Raw genomic sequence first — 24812 nt, forward strand, 5'->3', positions numbered from 1 at the left:
TCTTTCTGCCTCAGCCTCACAGAGTACCAGAATTATACTTTTATATAAATGCTGATTATGTTTCCTAGTAGTGCATTCATTATTAAGCTGTAGCTCCTCTACAGCCTCACTTTCCTTATCTGTATAAAAAGGGATATATCTATTACAATGGCAAAGAAAAACTCAAGAGAGGAAATAATATTTTAGAAAAGAGTACTAATTTATTTTCAAGAAACTTTGTAACAAAGTTTAGCTTTAGAAAGCATTCCTGTTCCTTAAAAAAACAAACAAACACACACACACACACACAATAAAATGTGTCCTTAAGGAAAAAAACAAAAAAATAAGGTTCAAAATTACTAATACTAGTTTGTCTATGTGTAACATAAAGCGGAAATGTTTTACATTGCCATTATATTTGCAAATACTATGAAACTTCAGACATCAAAATTGTAAATGTCAGAAATGAAGTTGTGGTTGTTAGCAAATCAGTAACATGCAAGCAGTTATTCAGCTTAGTCATTAATTTTAGTAATACAATATAAAGATGTCCTTTGTTGGTAATGGCATTGTTCATCCCAGAATATACTATGAATTCGTGCACGTGTGTGTGTGTGTTTGTGTGTTTACATGTCTCATTTGTAGTATATTAAATACTCACAGTACAGAAAAGACAATATATTAATTTTATTACACATTTGTGAGGTTATAAGATCATCCTTTCTCTGTTCCTCTTAAGTCTTCTATTCTGTATCAAAAAACACCATTTCTTCCTCCCACTTTAAAGATATCTTCACCCAAGTCTTTCCATTTTATTTGTTTCCAACTATTTTTTCTATTAACTTATCTGTAGTATTCATTTTTATTCTATCTAGATTTTTATCTTATTGTCTCCCTACGTATTTATACTACTCTCTATAATGACATAGTTTTCTATTTTCTGTCATTATAATTTAAACATAACTATTAATTTTAACCTTGTTTTTTCAATCATCGATCTTTAAAAATTTTAATGACATTTTCACTTATTTTTAACATGACTCCATACTTGTAAAATTATCGATGGAAAGGCTGTATTTATTATTCTTCTAAAAGACAAACAGAAAACTTTGATCAGAAATGGATGGCTTTGAAGGTTGATGCTAAAGGAAGGGTGAAACAGTGTATTAGAAAGAATCTTAGAGGTTTAGAAAAAATGTTAGAGCCAATGGATAAATTGAACGGAGTTGAAAGGACTAGAGTACTTATTTCTATAAAATGTACACAAGCAAATTCAGGAAAAAGGACAAGGGAAAACCCAAAATGTCCTGAAAATTGAAGCTCAGTTCAGAGGAGCACGGTGGGATACACATATCTAAAGTGCGGATGGGTTGCTCAGAAATATTCTGAGAAAGGAAAGGAAGAATCAAGCCTTTGTTGGAGTTTAGGCAACTCCAGACAATTCTGCCTAGTGCTAAATAGGGTTGAAACCCTGAGAGAGAAAATTCCTCTAAGGAACTGAGAGAATAAATAGCTCCTCTGAAGGTGGAAGAAAGGACTAACTAGAAGAAAAAGACCCTTAGGCTTGGTGCTTGGGAATAAATCTGTAAATGAAAGGGAATAAAACTGATTGGTCCCAGGAGAAAAAAGATAAATTTATATTGATAATAAGCCAAGATTTCTAACACATGTGATATTTTATCTATAATGTAGTGTCCCCAAGTACAGCTTTCTAGAATCCTATCTATAGTAATTCTGTACTCTTACTTTTACCTAACTAGGTTTAATACTCTCTACTTCATCTTTCAGAAAACTGCTATAATGTGCATGGGTTTGGGAAACACAGATTTTCTTTAAAATTAATAAATTTTATTTTATTTTATCCCATCCCCCCAACCACCCTGGAAACAAATATTTACAAGGATGCCTCTTGCACTGCTGAACATCGAAAATAATTAGAAAACTTCTTTTTCTGGGTCCTTATTTGCTTTTTGGTGATCATTACTTGTTAGCCATATTTCTACTTAATAAAACACAAATTTTTTATGGTAGCCCTCCAAATGTGTGGCATTATCTTTAAAGATATTCTTTTAATCAGTGAAAATATCTCAGGGTTCATTTTCTATGTGACATGGTTTTGGGGATCCTTATTATTTTAATTGCCTTTATCCTGGAAATCTTTACCTGTTTATTTAGAACATTTCACATGTATTCTTTTAAAGACATTTCATTTTATAAATGAAAAATGTTTAATAATATTGAATGAAAAAGAAATAAATTAGTAAGTGAAAAGGAAACAATTTCACAACTCGACTTACAAGTGCGAAATATGAATATTTGAATCACATCTGTGATAAAGAAATCTCATACCTGTTTACTGAAATCAAAACTAACTTTAGTTCTGTTTATACTTATTTATTCTTATATTACTCTTAAATCAGTTTTTGAATCATTATTGACTTATCTTTTGTGTTAAAAATGCAATCATATTGCTTACCTGAACCACTGTAATCTTGGGCCTCTTTCTTATTATTTGTTTAATTCATTTTTAATATAAATTGAAAACCTAGTCATTACCTCATTTCAATTGTTTTGTTAGCTTTAGTCTAATACACCAGAGAAAATAATTTTGGATATTGATTTTTGTGACTTTTATGTTTTTGAAATATATTGTCTGTAACTTATTAGAAGTTAAAATCTCAGGCAAAGGTGGGCATGGTGTTGTAAGCCTGTAATCCCAGCATTTGAGAAGCAGAGGCAGGAGAATTGCTGTGAATTTGAGACCAGCCTGGGCTACATAGTGAATTCAAGGCCAGCCTGAATTACATAGTGAGACCCTGTCTCAAAAAACCAAAACAAAACAAAAAAAAACCACTCAGCCAAAATCAAGGTTATTATGTCATTCCTTTGTTAAACCAACCAACCAACCAATCAACCATAACTTTACCATGATTATTGTTAATGGTGTAGGACTTACTGATCACTAGCAGATATAATTTTATTTTCTATATTTATATATTTTATTTCATATAGTCATTTTCAACTGTTTTAGCACTGTTCTATAGTTTCTTATATATTTTCAGATTGCTATGTGTGTAAATAACAAAGATATAATAATCTATAAGGAAATTTTATTTGAATATTTCCAATCTTTTGCTGCCAATGATTACCATTATTGTGTAAATATTTGTTGTTATTTCTATAAGATCTTAGAATCTATTTTTTATAAATTTTTGGAGTTAGTTAATTGAGCCCTAATATGTTGAACTCATTTGAAAATAGTAGAGCCAATTTTAGCAATTCTAAATATATTTATGCCATTTACTATTTCACACTATGGCAAGGATCATTTTCATTACTGGACAAAAAGAAATAGACATAAAATTTCTCTTTACATAAACTGTCATGAACAAATCTTTTCTGACCAAGGGTAGAAGGAGAGTCGTTAAGAAAAAATAAAAACAAAAATGTGTTGTATAAGTATATAACAGGAGAATCATTTGTCCATGGAAAAACAAGTAAGATTGAGCAGGAATACTCTTTGGGAATTAGTAATATCTTATGGTTTTTCCTAAGTAATGTCTTTCCTCTTCTTGGATAAGTATTACTAAGCAAATGAAATATTTCTAAAATACTATCTTTGAGAAATTTTAACTTCATCAATCTTCCCCAAATTTACATGCATCAAGTGGTGAATTTTGTGCTTATTAAATGAATTTTTTCCAGTTTTTTAACATCTTACGATATAAAGATTATTTCTTTACAAATGAATAATCTTTCACTATAGCCTACAAAATTAGAATCCTGTAATTTTTACAAAATCTTATTTTTCCTAAATTTTTCATTAAATCTACTAAAATGTTACTAAGTTTTACTAAATCAAAATTTAGATACCTTAAAATATGAAGAGAGAAAGAGTTTATTGGAAGGTTTTGTTTTTCTTAAGATAAAATATTGAAACCTCATTGTTGGTTGTCATTCCGTTAGGAAGACCCAAGTGTGAAGTAGTTCTGAGCACAATTCTAAATACAATTGTACAGTTTCCATTTATTATTTTCCTGCTGTGATTAGATAATTAGTAAGGTACTTGGTGTTTAGGTGAATTTACATTAGGAAAGCAGTAGAATTAAATTGAAATGGCAAAAGTGCCACTTATCTCTTCTCTTCTTTAATGTGTTGATTTCTTCTTGCCAATCTTCAAGGATGAGCCCAGCATGGGTCCTCACATAATTTAACCTTCATTCCGTATAATTAAATCCAAACATATATTGAAATCAAAACTACCTAGCAACTTTAAGTGCATTTCTAACAATTAAAAATAAGCACGATCAATTTTAATAAACCTAAAGGGGATACCCATCGTCATTTGTTAATTCACTGTATACTCAAAAGTGAGCAACCTCTTAGATGCAAAGCGGAAATTGCCTCTCAATTGGAGGTAACACCTGGTTTCTGTGACACAAACATTCTTGTACACTGAAATCCACTATGTCAATAAAATGGTATTTAGTGAATACCATGGTGTTTAATAAACCATGGTAAATACCGAATGGTGTTTAGTAAACACCAAGTACCTTTCCAATACCTTGTTTAGTATTCTATACAAAGTGAGAGACAGAAATGAAGTTTATTGTTTCTTTTGAATTTATATTTAGAAGAAACTTAGAGTTCATTTGAAGGGGTAATTAATATGAAGCAAAGCAGAGAATGAGAGGACAAAAAGATAGCCTAGTTGATATATTGAAAATACATCTTAGTAGACTAAGGAAAGGAACAGCAAAGAGGAGCTGGACACAAAAGAGGTGCTGAGTTAATGTGGATGATTCAAGGGATAAATAGATTCTATAAAGAAATATCAGTGATGGTTTAAATCACAGAAAAATAACTGTTGAATAGGAAGGTATGAAACAGAGTGATAAAATGTTTCATAAATTAACATATGAATGGTGTTTTCAGACAAGAAAACAAGATATCATATTTGAAAGAGAATCAAGAACAATGTTCAGAATAGAAAGAAGAAAAGACAGGAAGAAAAGAATCAGTATATAGATTTGATTTGGAACATAAAGGCTAACTTACTTGCACCATTTAAATTATTATACAATAGCAAGATTGTGTCATTTTTTGAATGAAACTGAATTTTGGTAAATGTTAATTCTAAGAATATATTTTGTACATGATTATAATGTAGATTTTGTATTTCACCCAATATAGTGTAGTCACTGTCAGACTGAAAGTAGGAAAATATACAGTAGTAATTTGCTTTTCACTTTAAATTTGTTTTGATACACATGTGATGTTAAAGTATATTGAGCCAAAGTATCATTAGAGTACCTTTTAAATTAACATGATATATACACACTTTTGATATTTTATTGTAAATAGAAATTGATTGAAATATATATTAATAGTTTAATTTGTAAATATTTTATAATTTATGCAATCAAAATTTCTGATATTTGAATAACAAATATTAAAATTAGATATATGTATAATATTTCAAGAAATATAATACATTTAATTAATTAATAATATATTAGAGTAGATAATGTAAGTATTCTAATTTTGTGTTTCCTTTCATAAATCTTCAGGCAACACAATTATTTAAAACATGCAACATTTCCTCAAATTATAGAAACATTTAAAAATGTAACTGATTCATTTATCTGCTTAAAAAAATAATCTAGAAAATTAGTAAATTTTCCACCAAAATAAACTAAAAAAACATTATGATGTATTCTAAGTATTACAATAGGGCCCAAAACTTAGAGCCTTGGCAAGTACATTTTTGTTTATATTTTTCAGACTAGTTCAAAAATAAGTTTTGTATATAGTGATTACAATAAAATAATCATAGTGTTCTTGGTTCATTTGATATAGGAGGGAATAGCTGTAACTCCCAAAGCTACTAGATATCAGATATGACAAGTTTGTGTTCCCGAAGTCAAAGAATGATTTCTAAGGAACAATGGGAGAATAGGAAACTTTATTGGGGAATAGTAATGTGGAATAAGAATAGCTCCTTAGAGAAAAGAGAGGTCCCCAATGGTTTGTCAGTGAGCCTACTTGTCAAAGGTTGTTTTACAGAGCAAAGTCAGAAGAGGTGGGCACAATGTGGATATAATCAACCAATAAGATTACAAGTATAATTCCTTAGGTAATATTGATCCAAGGGTAACAAGGGTGTATGGATGACATCATTAACCTTGGTCAATAATCTGTAGTTTTAGTCTTAAATCTTCATAGTCTTAGTGGTCTTAGTCTTAATGGGTGGAGTAGGATGGCCACCCCCAATGAGGTTAATGATTTATGGGAAAGCCCAAAAGGGTGGTACCAATAATCTCAAATTTCTGTTAATCCCTTAGGGAAGTATGCAAATCTGCCCATTGTCACTTTAATCTTCTTCAGATGCATGTCCAGCCACAGCCTGGATGTGTTCTCATCCTCTGCATTCACTTTTAGGGCTCAGCCCTGTCTGACTGCCCATAATATTTCTAATTTAGCTGCCTATATCACATTTATCAGCAAATATTTGTTGGGTGCCTACTCAAATGTGGGACCTTAGAAATTGGCCCGAATTTATACACTATACACCTTTGATATTGTTTATGTCCCTCAGATCAGAGCTATCTATGGAGGGAATAAATATATTTACAATTAACTATAGCCATAATCCTCCACAGAGGCAGATTGTTCACATACTTTTTATAATTTGTAATAATTTCATAATGCTTTTTATAACTTTATCAAAATTAATTTCATAAGTAACATATAAACTTAGGGTTTGTTTTCTAGGAGGCTGAAATAGCATTATTTCCACCCCTTTTTTCAATGTTCCGTTAGTACAATTTGTAAGCAAACAGCTAATGTAAAACAAAAAAGGGGGAACACTTTTGTGACACAGTGTTCATGAGCTGTAGAGGGGCAACTGACAATCATTTGCTTGCATAATTTTCATATTCTCTGTGGTTTTGATTAAATATAACAGAATAGTATTTTATTTGAAATGGTAGACAAGTAAAAATTTCAGTCTTTCTGTTGGGAAAGTAGCTTAATTTTTCTGTATCTCACTGCACTCAATTGTAAAATGGCAGTAATAACAGAACTTCTAATCTTCCCTTAAGATTTGTTTCAGGGATTAAAGAAAGTGCAATCTCTCTAGCATTTTGAATAATACTGGATACTCACCAATATTAGCCACTTTTTTGACTTTGATTTCATTAAAGTAAGAAACGTTCAGGTGTTATGTGAAAGTTCACTAATCATACAACTACTCCATTGAAGTCTCCATTTATCTGCTACATCATCCAATGTTATCCAAACATGATGAGTGTACCTAAAATGTTTTAAAATGCAAAAGAAAGAAAGACAGAAAGAAAGAAAAAAAAGAAAAGCCACTGTTGACACATCCATCTTAAAACATCTCCATAGAAAATGAGAACTACCAGTAAAGAAATCCACACCACTTCTCCCATACAGCAGTTCAATATCCTGCCATGTCACAAACTGCCTTGTCCCTTGACCTAAGGACCACTTATGGAAGCAAGATCTTTAAGCAGAGAGGTAGAAGAGGAAAAGCAAAAAGACATGCTGACTGGAGGTATTAGCAAACAGTTGTTTACTGTAAGATGAAGCTATTACTTAAGATATTCTCACCCAAATTTTACTTATTTGCTTGCATCCCTTTCTTGTTCTCCCTTGTGAACCTCGCATCCTTCTGCACAATACCTTACTTTATCGGATTTGTGTCACAAGTAAGGGTTGGTGTGACCAATGTGAAAGTTGATGGAGGATGATCAGCTAATAAAAGGAAATGGTGCTGTAGAATTAGGCAAACATTCAAACATATAAAGCCTTGTAGGCCAGGGGTAGATTTTTAAAATTTCTTTTAAAGACATTGGGGAAATGATAGAGAGATTTAAACAGTAAATGAACATAATACAATTCAAAGTGAGAAGCAAGGAAGAGATTAAATTACAAATATAATCTTTACAAAAAGATTAGAGTAGGAGGAACATAGAGGTATCTAATGCAATAAAATAATTTCTTATCCTCTACCTTCGAGAAGAAAAGCAGGATGTTACACTGGGAGGAGAATCACATTAGGGAATGATCACAGGAAGTGGATTTGATTTTAACTTTATCAAAGATGATCAAGTCAAGTTTGAGAAATAAACATTCCTTAGACCAACTAAGCATATTAGTTTGAAGCATTTTATAGAGATTAGCATTTTTATTTATGTAGACTTTGAAGGCAACATTGGCATTAAGTAAGAGATGAAAATGGGACATTCTAGAGTGGTAGAAATAAATTTAGTATAAAGTAAATTGGGGCAAGGAGAAGAGAATTTCAGAATGGCTGGCTTGCTTTATGACCAAAGGCTGAAAACTTGCATGGTATTCTTATTAAATTGTTTCCTATTGCTTCAGGACTAAACATTATGATGCATTTATACTTTAATTCAAAACTGTCACTGTGCATTAGAAATCTGCAAACTAAGGTATGCAGTTGAGTTCTTGAACTTCATTGGCTTCTTAAGGTAGTATTGTGGAAGTGACAACTCACAAAACTAATTTTTCACTGGACTAAACTATGGACTGTGACTTTTGTTATTCTATCATGGGTCACAAGAGCCACTGGACAATAAAGGTCATGCCAATAACACTGAACAAAGCAAATAAAATGACTCTTGACTGAATTTGTTGCTGCTCAAAACTGGAATGCTTGATCTTTTATTATTTTAAGGAGAGTAAAATCTCATTATGCTGAAATGTCAGAGCTAGAACGTACTTTAGAAACATTGAATGAAGTCCAATCCTTTTGTATAAAAAAATGGAAAAAAGCCAAGCTCAAAGATGCTACTGACTAGTCCAAGGTCACTAATCTAGTTAATAGCAAAATTGGTTTTATGGCACATGCTTTCCATGTCTCCATTCTGAGCTCTTACTACTACATTAATGTGCTTCTCCTATAAAAAGTGAAAGTTTGAACGAGGTAGAATTTGATTTTCTTAATCAAATTTGTGTCAATTAAGGAACAAAATTGATAAGTGGTGTGAGAATCATTTGATGGCAGTGATGGTACCAGCACATTCAATAAGCTTGTTAATATGTTAGATGCAAAGCCATATCGTTCAAATTTGGAGAAAATAATCAGATGAGAAAGAATTTCTGCCTTAATTTGCTTATTGCCTATTAAAGAAAATAAGTCCTTTTCACAGAACCTATAAGATGCTATTCGTAAGTACTATAAAGTAGGAAATGGGAAAGTTGAGCCTCAGAAGGTATAAATGTTACTAACTGCATTTCATACTCAACCAAAGTTCAAAACAGTCAGTCCTAATACAGAAAAAGTGCCACTTGTTTTGGTCATAAGGATGGAATGTTTTTGGAGATAGAAGATAAAGGTGACCGGAAATTTGGGAATGAAAAGGGTAAAATGATTTAAGACTTGGAAGAAAAAAACCAGTGGTGAAAAATTATGTTTACCTATAATTAGGGAAATTTACCCCTCTGCTCCTTAAAGTCAATGTCCCCTTCAAGTTTTGAACTTTTTTCTGCCTTAGGAGCAACAGCTAACATTTCTTTGGTTTTCCTATGTGTCCTGCAACACACATTATCTCATTTAACTCTTATAACATCCCTATGCAATAGGTACTGCTATGATATCCATTTATAGGTAATAAAGCTGAAGTTCTCTTTGGGTGAATTCACTCAGGGGGAATGTAATGGCGCTCAGTTCAAGCCTCACTCAATATCACTCCAAAAACCATACATTTCCTTTCTTTTGTATTCACCTTCCTATGATTGCTCATATTGCAGTTATTTATATGAGGTTGGATGATAAAATTATGCACAAAACAATTTGGAAGTGAAGGGAATGTGTTCAAGACTTTTTAAGAAGATATAAGTGAAGACCTCAAGGCCCAAAGTGAGATTACCCAGGTTCAAATTCTGGCTTAATTTCTCACATTGGTCTGCTAATTGTGTGACTGTTGGCACACTCTTACATGAGTCTCACTAATACTGAGAGGGCTAGCTCTGTGGCACAACAACCTCTTCCTCTTGCCTTTAGGGTTTATGACGATGTCTACCTGAGTGACAACTACTGGCTTTGTAGATGAAGCCAGGAGTTGTTTGATTAGATTTCTTAGTATCCTTCTATTGACTCAGACTCAGCTCCTTCCAGCAGTGTTCAGAGCACAGCAAGGACAAATCTGCATATTGTTGAAGGCTTGCCTTAGTGCTGCATCTGCTTTAGCACCCTCACTTTTTCAGAACCAGCCTTTTCATTTACTTTTGTGTTCTCTCAATGTCACATGGGGACCAAAGACCAAAGGTAAAGCCTCAGAACAGCTCAGGCTCAGCAAGGCCCAGAGTCTCCCTTCGACCAGTACAAGTCAAAGAGTTGCTAATAGAGAGTGTGGTCAGGCAGAAGAGTAAATAAGAGGCTGCCTCCATTCCAAGATTTTACAAGGCATGTATTATTTCAGTGCCTGTTCAATGTGATCATTGACTGGCTCTGTCTCTTCCGAATTCATCCTTTCCTAGAACCCCTCTGGTCTAGAAAAGGGTAGGCTTTCCTCGGCCTTGAACACCCTTTAACAGGCAAAAGGACACCTTTTGCAATAGATGTATAAACAGGATCCTTCGGGTTTGACCACTGATATGCTACATGGTGATGGGGGAAAGTACCATCCTTTTTGGGTCAGCAGCTGTCAGCTGACTGGGGAATATTACTTTATTCTTTGCTTTTACAATCTTTCCATGACATGTTCTACATCATCTGAAATGAATGAACATCATGGTAAACTAGGGCTTTGTGTCTGGAGTTAAAAAATTATGTTCATATTTTTAAAATATGTACCATATTATAACCATTAATTCTTGAATGATACATGAAGCTATCTTCCCTACCAGTACCAGCTGCAATTAACATAACGTAAGAATCCATGTAAACTTTGTATATGTGTTTCTTTGGCAAGTATTAAATGAATGTCTGTTAAGCACTAGCTTCTCATTGTAGTATGCAGTGATAAGAAAGTCAACATCCCTCTCATTTCAGTGTTTACATTCTGAAGAGGGAAGATGAGAGATAGAAATCCTACTACCACTACTACTATTAATAGTAAATTATAAAGAAACTAGGTGGCTTAAAATCATAATAAATACACCAAGGGGCATATCAGGATGGCATGATAAAATGAAACTACTGCACAGAGACTGTACAAAGGCTACAATGCACAAATTTACAAAGTTTTTTTCCTCTCCTCTTGCTAAAGTTGAATAAGAATGCTAATTAACTGTTTAGTTCTGAACAGTGCCATAGGGTTATTGCCTTCATCAGTTAGATAAATGAATAGACATTTTAAAGTCAGCTGGATTCTTTAAACTTAAAAGTTTAATTGCATTCTTCATAATTTTATATTCTACAAAAGCTTTGGACGTTTATTTATTATGGTAAGAAAGAAAACTCTTGGAAATTATCCCAAATCAGGCTTTGCTATAGTCACTGCAATCCATTTGGCATCATCTGTATTAAAAAGAAAAAAAAAGGAAGTAACACTTCATGGCAGTATGGTGGATAGAATGATTAAGACAGTTATAATCCTGATTGTGTGTTATTGATCCAGGGATATTACTGATCCCATGAAGGGGACATTGGTAGTGTTTCTGACTGTTGAACATAGTGGACGCGTATTATCAATGCCTTTTTGAGGTTCAATCATTTGATTGTTAATCATATTTTATGTAGAAACAACTATGGAATTAATTGGGGGATGTTTAAGAAAACCTTATTTTTACTTTCTAAAGAGATTTATAAATGTGTTTTAAAATTTTGTATTTTAAGTATAAAAACATTAGTTCACTTGCCAGCAGATTTAGGGTTTTTATAATCTCAAAAAGGTGGAGAACAAATAAAACTGTTCATAATTTCATTTGACTTGCTTGGATTATGATGACAAATTCTATGTTATTAGTAACAAATTGAAAGGGATATGTAAAATGTTTATATGCACTATATATATTATGATATTTATTAAATATATACATTGTCATAAGAAAATATATATACTATATATACTATATATAATATTTATATTTATAGTGTGTATATATTTTATATATATATATATATATATATATATATATAGTGGTAGGATATTATTTGTTTTGAGGTGAGGAGTCCACCCCTGTATAGTTTAATATCATAGCATGGGATGTTTACACCTTCTTCATGGCTTACAGGGTCCCAAGTCCAAATGCTGGCCTACGTACTTGATTTTTACCTACGTACTCTGGTGATAGCCAAAGCTAAAAACTGTTACTCTGTCTTTTTCCTCAGAGGAAATTTAATGTATATCAACTATAATATTTTTAGAAATAAATTTTTAAAATAATCTAGTGTATAATAAACAATCAATTTTTGTTTTGTGCTTTCACAAATCCAAATGACTGATGATTTAAAATGGTGGCAATATTCACAAAAGACTTTTAAAGGTTTCAGAAGGGAATAATTTATCTTGAGTTTCTAGAGATCTTAAAGATATAAAGGAAATATCTTTTAATAAGAGAAGAAATGTATTCTCCTTGTAAGTTTGAACCTTTCTAAGTTTGAGTACATAGGCAGCCCAGTTCTCCTCCCAGGACAGTAGGACATGAAAGGCAAAGTATTCTCTAAGGACTTTACTTTTCCTTCATTCTATACATGAGTGCCTTGGGGCCAGAAAAATGCCTACACATAAGAAAATGAAAGCAGTTGAAGGAAATGAAGAGTGCGATTTAGAAATGGGCTATTTCTGCAGCCCACAGTTATTCCTCGTTCTTAACTTGAAATAAAGGATGGAGAAACCTGACCAATTGGTTTTTAGTACTACCTCATATTTATTTTGAGTAGATTATCTTTCGGTTAGCTAATGTACTGCACCTTTCCCCTCAATTCCCTTTCATTCATGCATACCAATGCTACTGTGTGCCAGAGATCCTTGCTCTTGAAGTATTCTCAGTCCTGTATTTGATACAGGGATGGAGAGGACAACTATGAAATCAAACAACTTCTAAAGTACAGTATGAGGCTCAAATTCATGAATCAATGAACCCTGTTATTAGCACTAATAAAAGATGAGACAAGCGGATGATTTTTCCCTAGAGGAAAGATCATTCAAATTGGGCCCCAAAATTATGTTTAGAATTGTATGGAGAGGTAAAGTAGAGAAAGGACATTCTGAGCATAGTAAACAATCGACCATGGTTAGTTGTATATATTAAAAGGCAGCAACAAAATCATGAACAGAAAATGGTGACAATCCATGTGGATGTAACATATGTTGTTGGCAATGGAGACCAGGAGAATAAAAGCAGGTTTTATTCTGGGTGTTTCTATTTTCCATATCTGAAGTTGATTTACATAGTAATTCCACAATTATGAGAAAATATTTTTCACAAGTTTTAGCAATATTGCAATAGTAGATATGGACCAGAAGTGAGAACATTGAGAAAATTACAAATGCTAGAGTTCTTACAATTTTGATAAATGTCTGTAGCATTCATTCAACCATTTATCATGCCCAGCCCTGATATTTCTTCAGGAATCTATCCGGTTCTTCAGTGAGGTTATACAATGGCTTACTCTGTACCTGTACTTCAGATCTTGGTGGTCCCAACTTTCTCCAAGCTTCTGCCACTACTCTTTTGCATTTTATAATGTTCCTTCAACTAGGCCCTTAGAGAGTCCCACCTGGTCCAAGAGGGATCATTTGAATTGTTATCAACCTGTACAGTTCTATATCTAGTATCCCCACCCCTAATTCCTATGGGGAAAAATAAAAGTATGGAAGGCTTAGATTCTTCTTTATGTTAGTTCCCACCATACACTCATGAAGTCTGGTTCTTATTGAATATATACATACATATATATATATACACACACACATATATATATACAGATATACATATATGCATAGTGTATATATATATATATCGCCTCCTACTTCCAGAACATTTTAAATGATTCATTATTGTTGATGCTAATATAATTAAGTTTGTGAAAAATATGTTTAAAACATATTCAACTGTAAGTTTATTACAGTCATTTTAATGTTCAGACATAACATCGAGGAGAATTAAAAAATGTGTGTTGTTAGATATTACCTTTTAAAATATATAAACACTTAAATATGGTTTTGAACACAGAAACTGAATAAAAATGGTAACTTGGAGCACATCTGATTTATTGTGTTCATAATAATCACATAACTCAGTTGAGTAAACTTTTTGAGTGAAATAATTTGTGAAAGTGTGATTCTCAAAACTGATTTAAAAGTAAGATTTTGGATATGGCATGCCATTCTTTTACTGAGTGATGGAGGTTCTCTGTATACCGTCAGCTCTTTGAAGTCTGGAGATAATGTAGAGAGGAAAAACAAAGCCTTGTGACATTCAAGTCAGCACCATATTGGAGAGTGGCTATGTTAAGAATATTTGGTTCAGTCTCACTATTAGGATATATTTTCCAGTTACTGTTTGAATTTCACCATTTCCTCCTAATGTAATCATTGCCCTCTTTTCTTAATGAGCAGCAAAAATAGAGACTTTTGCTATTGATATTGTCAAATTCTTATCTTCCCTCTAACATCCATAGTATACAGTAATGTCCTCTAAGTCATTATCTCCAATCATCTCAGAGTTCTTTGAACTCCAGGCAAATTATTGTCAGGTTTTGATGCACATAACAGAAAATGAAAAACGAGAGTGGTGATTTCAACATCTATGAGTTGATTTCCCAATGCAAAATAAACCCAAAGATTGGCAGTCCAGTGCTCTTAGGTCAGACCAAGAAATAAATTGGACCTGTGTTCCTTTTATCTTGTTGTCTCATTGACTTTATATTGCTGGCACTCTAGCCCTGCCACCTGAATTCCAGCAAGAAACAGCAAAGTTATATAAACAAGAAGCTCTTCCTTTATCCATCCAGCCCCTTTTAAAGAGTCTCCCATGAAATCTTTCTCTACAACATTCACTTCCATGAGACTGGTCAGAACACAAGTGTATCTACCTACATAGGATGGTGGGAAATGTTAAGTTTTATTTGGGCACATTATTGTCTCTCAATAATGCAGATGTTCTCCTAGTTATAAAGAAGGCAAGAGTAGATTTTTAGTAGGTCATTTGACATAAACATCTATTGTTTAAGATCAAATTTGCACTCTGAAGACTAGGTTGCCTCAATATTGTAACAAGGAGAGAAAGCATATATTTTTAATCTTTCTTCATCAATCCTCTAGTCCTTCTTTTGTTTCCCTTTATTTTTGACATTATAAGTAGATTATTTTTATATATATATATGTAGATAGATAGATAGATAGATCTTTGAGGTAAATTTGGAAAAAGTAATGAGAAAATGGTACCTGTTAATGCATCAACAAAAGCTACAACAAATAACAAAAACAATTTGTGCCCCTTATTACTATCCCATCATGATATCAAGATATAAATGGCATTTCTATTTAGGTGTTTGTCTCTTTCTTAACCCCCTATTGTGTGTGTTAGCATCTGTGTTAGAATTGGGTTATTCTAATATAAAAACTTTGTGGTAGTTTTGATGAAGCATGTTTCTCCTCATTTAAACTGTTTTCTTGCAAAATATTTTTAAGTTATTTTTATTTATTCAACTGTGTGAGCTTCAGAATTATTACAGTTTTTTACAAATAATAGTACGAACAGTTTTGATTTTGATGGAATACTTTATTGATAGATTAATTTGAGTTTAATTCATATAAAAATCATGTCTTCCCTCTCAAGAACATGATGCGTTCATTCTGTCATTCATTAGTATATATGTCCTTCAGTAAAGCTTTATGCAATCCTTAGATGGTATTCTTTCCTTTTACTTATTTGCAGTTTTTGATAGTATACTAGGTAGTGCTTTTGCCATATTATCTAAATTGATTATCACTGGCAAAGGAGAAAGGTTCCAGTTTTTGGACATTTACCCTGCATCTTTCACATTACAGAATACACACATTTTTCTCAGGGTTTTCCAGTTAATTAATCTTCATGTTATAAGATGACAATGTTATCATCTACATATTCTAAGTGTCATATTATTTTATATCATTGGAATAGGTATAAGTGATTACAATACTGAAAATACTAAATATCTATATGTTTTCCTTCTTTAATGTCCATTGCTAAAAGTATATAGTTCAGGTAAATTTCTTACTTGGTTTTGACTATGTCTTTATATTTCTAGCTTGCTAAACATTTAAAAATATTAATCAGCATGATTATTGGATTGGATTAAATGATTTTTCATCATTCATTAAGAGATCATAATTTTTCTCTTTTAATCTATTATAGTACTATATTGTATTAAATCTCCTAATATTTAATAATTTTGGCATTTCTTGGATGAAGTCTCTTGGCTCATAACTTATCAGCCTTTGAATATTAAGTTAAATTCTATTGATTAATATCATATTCATCTATTTTGCACCAAAGTGAATTTAATTGAGACTTTGTACTTTCTGTATTTTGTGACTAATTAGAAGAATGTTCATTATGACATATCTAAAATTATAAAAAATACTTTAATTTTTAAAATATGAGAAATACAAGCTAATTTAAATACATATCTGATACAATATATCTGGTGCTATTTGAATGAAGAAAGGTTTTTCTTTTATTTATTAATCTATTTAGTTCTTCAATTTTCAGTGATGTTTAGCCTTTTGTATGTTTTTTTAGATTGAGTTCTATTCAATTGAAAGTTACTTAGACTTTCAAAAGTATGAGCAAAAATGTTTCCCTTAAATAATTAAAACTATTTCTAATATTGTATTACAAATATTTTATTATTAAAATGATTTATATTTGTAATAATTTTTCCATCTATGGTCAAACAACAAAAGTATTTTATAGATTATTTCAAAGAAGCAATTTATTCTATTGAAGTTACATTTTAGTTATGTTTTCAATATATTAATTTCTAAATTAATCTTTATTAATTGCTTAGTACTAAATTTTATTGTTGTTGATTTTTAAACTTCACTTAAAGTGCTTAGGTCACTTATATTTTTGTTTTCTTTATAAATATATTTCAGAAAACAGAGTTTTCTTTGAATATCAATATGAGTACAATCTGTATGTAATTTTTCTCATATTGTTCACTTCTAAACATAATAATTTCAGTGTTTATTTCTTAGCTCTCCAAAATATTATAAAGATAGAGATTTATTGTTTTAGCACCTATTTGTCCAAAGTATTGAATATTATTTTTTATATTTTTGATTCTAGTAAATCCATTGCATTTTTATGAGAGAATACAGTCTTTATAATTTTTTCCTTGAAAATTTTTTAGATTTTCTTTCCAGTTCGATACATCTACTTCTTATAACAGCTCCTTGAGGAATAAATATATGGTTTTTGTTTGCTTATTCAGGGCAGCATTTCTCTCTCCCTACACACAGCTATAATATCTTGTTCTTTGTATTCCTATCATCCTTGTCCTACCACATTTATTTTCTAGTTTATTTAACATTTGCTAAGTGTTGAGAGAGATAATACACCACTGTGATTGGGGTTTTGTGCACCACTTCTTTATCCTGTGTAGTTCTCTCTCTACATCTCAATATCATGCTGTTTGTGATATATAAATGTCAACAGCTGCTATCTTTTCTTGGAAAACTATACTTTACAATATAAAAGGGGGAAAAAACCTTTTCTAATCAATTGTCAGCACTCGTAATACTTCATTAAGCTGTTCTTTACAAATAAGCGTGAATTAAATGACATCTTATATTTTTCAATTAAAATGCAGAAACACATGCTGTATATTTGAATGCCTTGTCTGGTATTATTATTAAAAATTATAATTATGACTAAAAGAGGATGGTGCTATTTATGCTTCAGTGTTTATATTTCAAATATAAATGGTGATTTTTAATTGAAGGTTCAAATATAAACAGATTAAGTGACACTGAAGAAAATATGTACAAGACCAATTCAAGTTGTAATCGCCTTAAAAATAATAAGTTCAATCTTGATTTCATGAGTCCCCAATACTTAAATATAATAATCCAAATATTTACCTACCTGATACTGTATATTTTAAAATATCATGAAAGTAAATCTCTTAGTTTAAACTGTTAAAATTACTTTCTAAGAATCAAGTTGGACACGCAGTAATAATGCATTATTATGACTACTGAAAATCCAATAAAATGGTTATTATCAGCTTTTTATAAAGTTATGTTTTTTGTTTGTTTGCTTTTTGGGGTTTTTTTTTTGGTACCAGGGATTGAACTCGGGTCCTTGTGCTTGCACAGCAGGCGACAAAACCACTGAGCTAAATCCCTGGCCCTAATTTATGTTTTTAAGCAACTAGCTATTTAACTTCAGGGGAAAGATCTATAATAAAAATTTTAAAATTTTTATTTTTGAGAATATAACACTTGCTGACTCATTTTAAATGAGAATGTGGATGCTTTCCCCAACATTTAACAATGTATATATTTAGTTGGAATTAGAATTTTTATATATTTAATATTCTGTCATTTTTACATTTTAATTATGAAAAAGATTATTAATTTCCCTGGGTGTACTGTGCAAAGAGATATACAGATATATGTTTATTCTCATTTTGTCATTTAAACAATATTTTAATCATCAAATTTCTATGACTATGGTCCATGGTTTAATCACTTAATCATTTCAGTGTGAAACCATAAAGTTTTCTGTACTATCAGCTTCTTCACTTGTGGGTTTTGACAAATAAAGGCAATAACCTTACAGGGTAGTTGTGAGGATCTTTTTGAATAACTTAGCTTTAGTAAGTGCTTTATAAAAGTCACTCATCATCATCATTATCATCATCAGCACAATGGAAAATAATTGCAAAACTAATAGGAAAGAATTTAAACTATTTTGGTTTCCAAATATGTCATACTTATAGGAACATGTCTCTACTAATAATATTTATATTAATGACAGTACTACTACTAATAACGTCTCTTATTATTTACACCTTATACCAGATTCTGTTAAGTAGAAGACAGAAAAGCATATGATTTAGTGTTAGATTTTAGATGTACTATTTAATTTAGACCCACAATTTAGTACGAGACCTTTTAAATATCAACAAGCATGTCTGTCACACTCTTTATGTGTCAGAGGTAATCTAGAGAGCATTCAAAAATGGAGAGAACGCAATTTTCACCCAAGTTCTGCTAGTGTCAGTCACTCAGGAGCCTACTCCAGGTGTTAGAGATATAGTCATAAACAAAAGGAACTGTCTTTAGAGATTGCCCACTCTAATGGGTAGGGGAACACAGAAAATAAGCCTTTTGATATTGTAAATATGATAATTAACACATTCAAAAGAAGTGCTATGGAATGTACGTGAGAGAAGCAGAAAAAGGAAGACTGAGGGAGGAATAGAGAACTTCAATATTAAACGAAGTGGTTAAGACAGACATCATTAAGAAGAGGACATTTGAGAAAAGACTTACAAGTGAAGGAGTTATCCAAACCCTACCTGGAAGAATATAACCTATCCCAGAGGCAGGGATGACAGAACAATTCACTTTGGGGTAAACATATGATACACATGAACAGTAGTTTTAGCTTAGCCTGCTGATGGTAAGAAAATGGAACTTTTGAGGCCAAGAAAGCATAAGGGATAAAATATTGAATTAAGGCAGGTTTGGGGAGCATCACGGATACAGAAAGCTGACTAGTGCTTGCTTTGTGAGGACTGATGCAGTTAAGACAAAGCTGGCAAGTACATTGTGTGCCATTGTAGGGAGGCTTAGACTTAATTTTTCCAAAGTGAGGACAGTCTGTTAATGTGTCTTCCATCCCATGATTCTACAGAGGAACAATAATTTTTAAAGTTTTTAGTATAGTAGAGATTCTGTCCTTTGTTCTTTATGTTAATAGAGATCAGTGTGCTTTAAATAAAAATTTTATTCATGTGATCACCCATTAAAAAGAGCACACACTGAAGACACTTTGAATTTTAGCTTAATCGGTCAATAAGTATTAACGCATAGATAAATTATACAACCTCACTCAGACTTCATTACTTTAAAAATAAATTTGGATAGTAATATCTACTTTTATGAACTGCTAGGGTAAATCAATAAGGTGAGGGATGTAAACTGTTCAAAGGACACAACAAACATTTTTTGCACTCCATGGGAGATTCTTTGGAATTTGAAGATGAGTAAAACAAAGAACTTGACATATTGGTTAATAGACAATTAATAATACGTTGATAGATATATCATTAAATAAAATAATTTCTGTTTATATCATACTGCATTTTCCCTACATTGAAGTTGTTTTTATTGAAATTACTTTAGACACATGGTTACCAGTATTTTCTCCCTCAAATAAACAAATCACTAATAATAGATTTACTATCAGTACTACATTTAAATGCAAAATAGTGAGGCTATGTTAGGTTTTAGATATCCTCAAAAATACATCTATCTATGTAAGTATTTATGTATCTACCCTCTATCTACAATGCCATCAAGCCTACAATATGAAAAAAAAAAAGAAAAGTACAGCTGAGGAAGCAAGCTGTAATGCATAGTCAAACGCAATTGTATCTCTTTTTCAAAATTAATTAGGGCAGTGAAATTGTTTTATTAAGTTTTTAGGACATTCTATCATTTTAAATCCACTCATACTTCAGCAAAGCAGACTTAGTAAGAAAAGCTTGTCCATTGACATATTACTTGATTTTATAAGCTTTCCTGAACTTAATACTTTTCTCCAGTTATTTACAATTTTGATTTAGAATATGCATTGGGAATACAAAGGTTTAGTGCATAGAGTGAATCTGAGAACTTCAAGTAGCAACTCTCCTTTCCTTCCTTTTTTGCAGTACCTGACACAACTCTGGAAAAAAGGAAAACAATGAATTACTCTTCAACGCTACTCTCCTCCATTATAGCAAATCTTTCTTTGTGTCTTAGGAAGTTTTCTATATGAATTGTAGGATTGTAACTTAGTAAAGTGGAAATACTTCTAGGTAGTATCCTATCTTTTTCAGCAGCCATCAACTCATATTTGAGAGGATTAATTCTGAACAAAGACAGAGAACTGTTAATTAACCTCTTCGAAAATATGACATAGAAAGTGGATATGTACTTACTGAAGGTCATTATATGTATTTGGAGTTCATTGTGGTGGTCAGGTTTGAGAGAGTTTTGAAGGGAGGTCTGCTCCTGAAAAGAGAAAGAAAGAGTAACTGGAAAACTTGACCCCCTAGGACTCTAAGTGATTGTGATATAACATATGTAGAACCATGAATTACTTCCTAAATAAAAATCATTGTATAATAAAATTACATAGTAAAGAATGAATCTACCCAGGATCTTCATATTCAAAGTAAAAAGCATCTGGCATTATGAGGAAATAAAGTTTTATAAATATAAAATCTACCCACTGCATCCCAAGGCTTACACATAGTTTTGTTTAAAATATTTCCTCAAAAAAAAGCAAGTTTGTTTTCTTCTTTAGGTTTTGCTAAGAACCCAAAGATTTAAATTTACTTTGATGCCAATTATTCTGGAAACAGAGTATATATTATTTTTTTCCCCATTAACTTTATTGGTACACTTTAGGTATAAAATACAGTTACATTCATCATTGGGATCTTGTACCATTACATGAGTATCTTGGTTCTTATTTTTTTTTCCCCTTCTCTTGCCCTCCCTTCACCTCCTCCACCCTTCCCTATTTGCAAAGACCTTGTTTCCATTTTTTTCCTCTTCTTATATTTTTTCCTTTCCCTTTTTTTCCTTCCCCTACCCCTCCCAATACCCCTGCTCTTTTAGACTTTTTCTTCCTGTTACACAATATCAGTTATACATTTTTTTAATTACAATATTAAGATCTAGGAGACATTACCACAGATTTTACAGAATTTAAAAGGATATAGAAAGCATATTACAAAAATCTTTTTTGAAATAAATTTGACAACTTCTAAGAAGTAACTTAGAAGACAAATTAATGAAACTAACTGGAGGAAATATAAAATTTGAATAGCACCTATTAAAGAAAGAATATTCCTAGCTTGAAAACCTACCTATATGACAACAGCAGGCTCATAAACATTTTAACTGATAAATTATATCAAACATTTAAAGCTGAAAAAAGGAGGAACACTTTTCCCCTCATTTTAGGAACTCAACATTGTGCTAATCCTAAAACTGGATAAAGATAATAGAAGAAAAAAGTATAAACATAGATAGAAATTTGTTTAACAAAACAAACTCTTAGAAGTCAGATCTGGCAGTATGTAGAAAGTGGTTTGATTATAGGGATGGCAGTGTTGGTTCAGTATTGGAAGATCCACCCCCAAAAGTCATCATTTTAACAGAGGAAAGGAGAAAGCCCTATGATCCTGTCACTAGTTGGAGAAAGAGTATTAGACTAAATTCTACAGCTGTTTGTTGTAAAAGCTATCAGGAGACTAGAAGTAGAACAGAAACTTCTCACACAGATCAAAGACATGTACTCCATACTTTCAACAAAAACTCCTTCTATGAATGGAGACGATACAATGCTTTCTCCCTAAAGTGGGGAACAAGGGCATATATGCCTACTCTTCATCTGTCCATTAGACTTTGAAACATAGGTCTAAACCAAAATAGTCTGGCAATAAAATGACACAACTAGGATAGGATTGGCACGGCAGAACCAACATCTTTATATGTAGATGAAATGATCATCTACATAGAAAATACTAAGAAATCTCTAGGAGCCCCCAGAACTTGTACTTGAATTGAGCAGGATTAGAAAACACAAGGTATATATAAAAATTCAGGTCTGTGTATACTTGCTATAAGTGAAGAACTGGATATTGAAATTTAAAAGTTATGTAGGAGTACAAAGGACCCAGAAAAGCCAAAAACAAAAACAAAAACAGTGTTGGAAGACATTTAGCACCCAATTTTAAGACTTCTTCTAAAACTACAGTAATCAAGGCAGTGTTGGTATAAGGAAAGACATATAGATCATTGGAATAAGTCAGAGAATCTAGAAATAGAACCACACATATACGGTCCACTGTGTTTTGAAAGATTATTTAACATTAGCATTTTATAGAATATAAACTCAATTCAAGAGCCGAGGAAGAGATAGTGTCTTCAGCAAACGGCACTACAACACCTGGTATCTGTATATAAAAAATTAACCTCATCCCTTTTTTTCCATACATGAAAACAACTTGAAGGGATCTATGAACCTAAATAAGAAAGCCTAAAAGTATAAAACTTTAAGAAGAAATTATAAGGGAAAATATTTATGAATTCAGGGTAGGCAAGAACAACCTAGGTTACAAAAAACATGATGCATAAAAGAAAAAAAATTGATAAATGAGATTCCATCAAAATTTAGAACTTTAAATGACATCATTAAAATGAAAAGTAGTCCTTAAACAGACCATATTTACAATACATATAACCTATGACCAGAATATATAAAGAATTCTTAGAGCTTATTCATAGATAACCCAATTAAAATGTAGACATAAGAAGATGATAAATAGCCAGTATAGCACAAGGAATGGTGGGCAACTCTAGAATCAGAAAAATACTAATCAGTACAATAATAAGATTGAATTATACACTCATTAGGGAGATGAAGTCAAAAGTTTTAAAAGCCTTGTCATGACTTTTTCTTTTTGTTGGGTTCTCCCCCTTTGCATTTAATTTGTCACGCCCAAGGGATTCATTCTGCTGGGTTTCCTGGGGTTGTGATCCTCATTGTCTTCTCCTAGGGTATTGTCTAAAATTTTTTGGAGTGCCAGTTTGATATTCATGAAGTTCCTGAGGTGCTCTTTCTCATCAAAGTATCTTATTTCTCCATCAATTTTAAAAGATAGTTTTGCAGGATACATCAATCTGGGTTGGAGGCTGTTTTCCTTTAGGTCTTGAAATACATCACTCCAAGCTCTTCTTGCCTTGAGGGTTTGCATTAAGAAGTCTGCTGTGATTCTTATGGGCTTTCCTTTGTATGTGATTTGTTTCTTTTCTCTCACTGCTTGTAGAATTTTATTCTTCTGTTGGATTTCTGGAATCCTAACTATTATATGCCTATGTGTAGATTTTTTTTGATTAAGGCTAGCTGGAGTCCTATATGCCTCACTTATGTGTATGTCAAGCTCTTTTCCCCTCCTTGGGAAGTTTTCTGCCATCACTTCTGAGAAGAGGTTTTTTTTATGTCATCTGCACTCTCTCCTCTTTCTTCATTGACTCCAATCAGTCTTATGTTATTCTTCTTTGCATCGTCTAGCAGTTGCTGGATTGATTTCTCATGTTCCCTTACAATTTTAAAGCAATTTTTCTTTACCTCCTCACTAATTGCAATCTTATCTTCTATATTTGAAATTCTATCCTCACATTGGTTCATTGTGCTGTGCAGACTTTCAATGGAGTATTTAATCTCTTGGAAATCTGTATCTGTTTTATGGATTCCATTTGTTTCCTGTGTTGGGATTCAATCATGTTCCTCAGATCCTCTATTTTTTTATCTGTGTCCTCTCTAGATTTATTAATCATGTCTTGCACCATGAGCAAAATCTTTGCTGTTATCTGAATAATTATTTCTGACTTCATTTTTCCCAGATCCTCTTTTGTTGCCAGTTCAGAGAGTCCAGGTGGTTGAGTATCAGATTGTTCCATCTCATTTCCCTTTGGGGTTGCTGTAGGTGATCTGGAAGTCTGTTTTTGAGGCTTGTTTATGTGTCATCTCATTTCCACTGGGGGTGGTGGTGGTGGTGGAGGTGCTTCTGGCGCCCATGCGGCTAACCTTCTCTGCCCTAGGAGCTTGGCATGGCA

The 24812-nt window shown here is 32.1% G+C and overlaps 1 protein-coding gene and 1 long non-coding RNA gene across 18 annotated transcripts in view; one reads left to right on the plus strand and one right to left on the minus strand.

Annotated features, from left to right (window-relative positions):
• The window catches only part of Tenm3 (teneurin transmembrane protein 3), a 2554979-nt gene that overhangs the window by 589200 nt on the left and 1940967 nt on the right, over positions 1 to 24812 (plus strand). The window lies entirely within an intron of this gene.
• The window catches only part of LOC147826735 (uncharacterized), a 57337-nt gene that overhangs the window by 8452 nt on the left and 24073 nt on the right, over positions 1 to 24812 (minus strand). Inside the window, exon 2 of the long non-coding RNA XR_015453437.1 lies at positions 21122 to 21194. This is a non-coding gene — a long non-coding RNA (uncharacterized LOC147826735). The remainder of the gene's footprint in view (positions 1 to 21121; positions 21195 to 24812) is intronic.

This window comes from Heterocephalus glaber, unplaced genomic scaffold, assembly GCF_053883595.1.
Source record: "Heterocephalus glaber isolate CG9 unplaced genomic scaffold, H.glaber_assembly_v1.0 deba00001461, whole genome shotgun sequence".
Lineage (NCBI taxonomy): Eukaryota > Metazoa > Chordata > Mammalia > Rodentia > Bathyergidae > Heterocephalus > Heterocephalus glaber.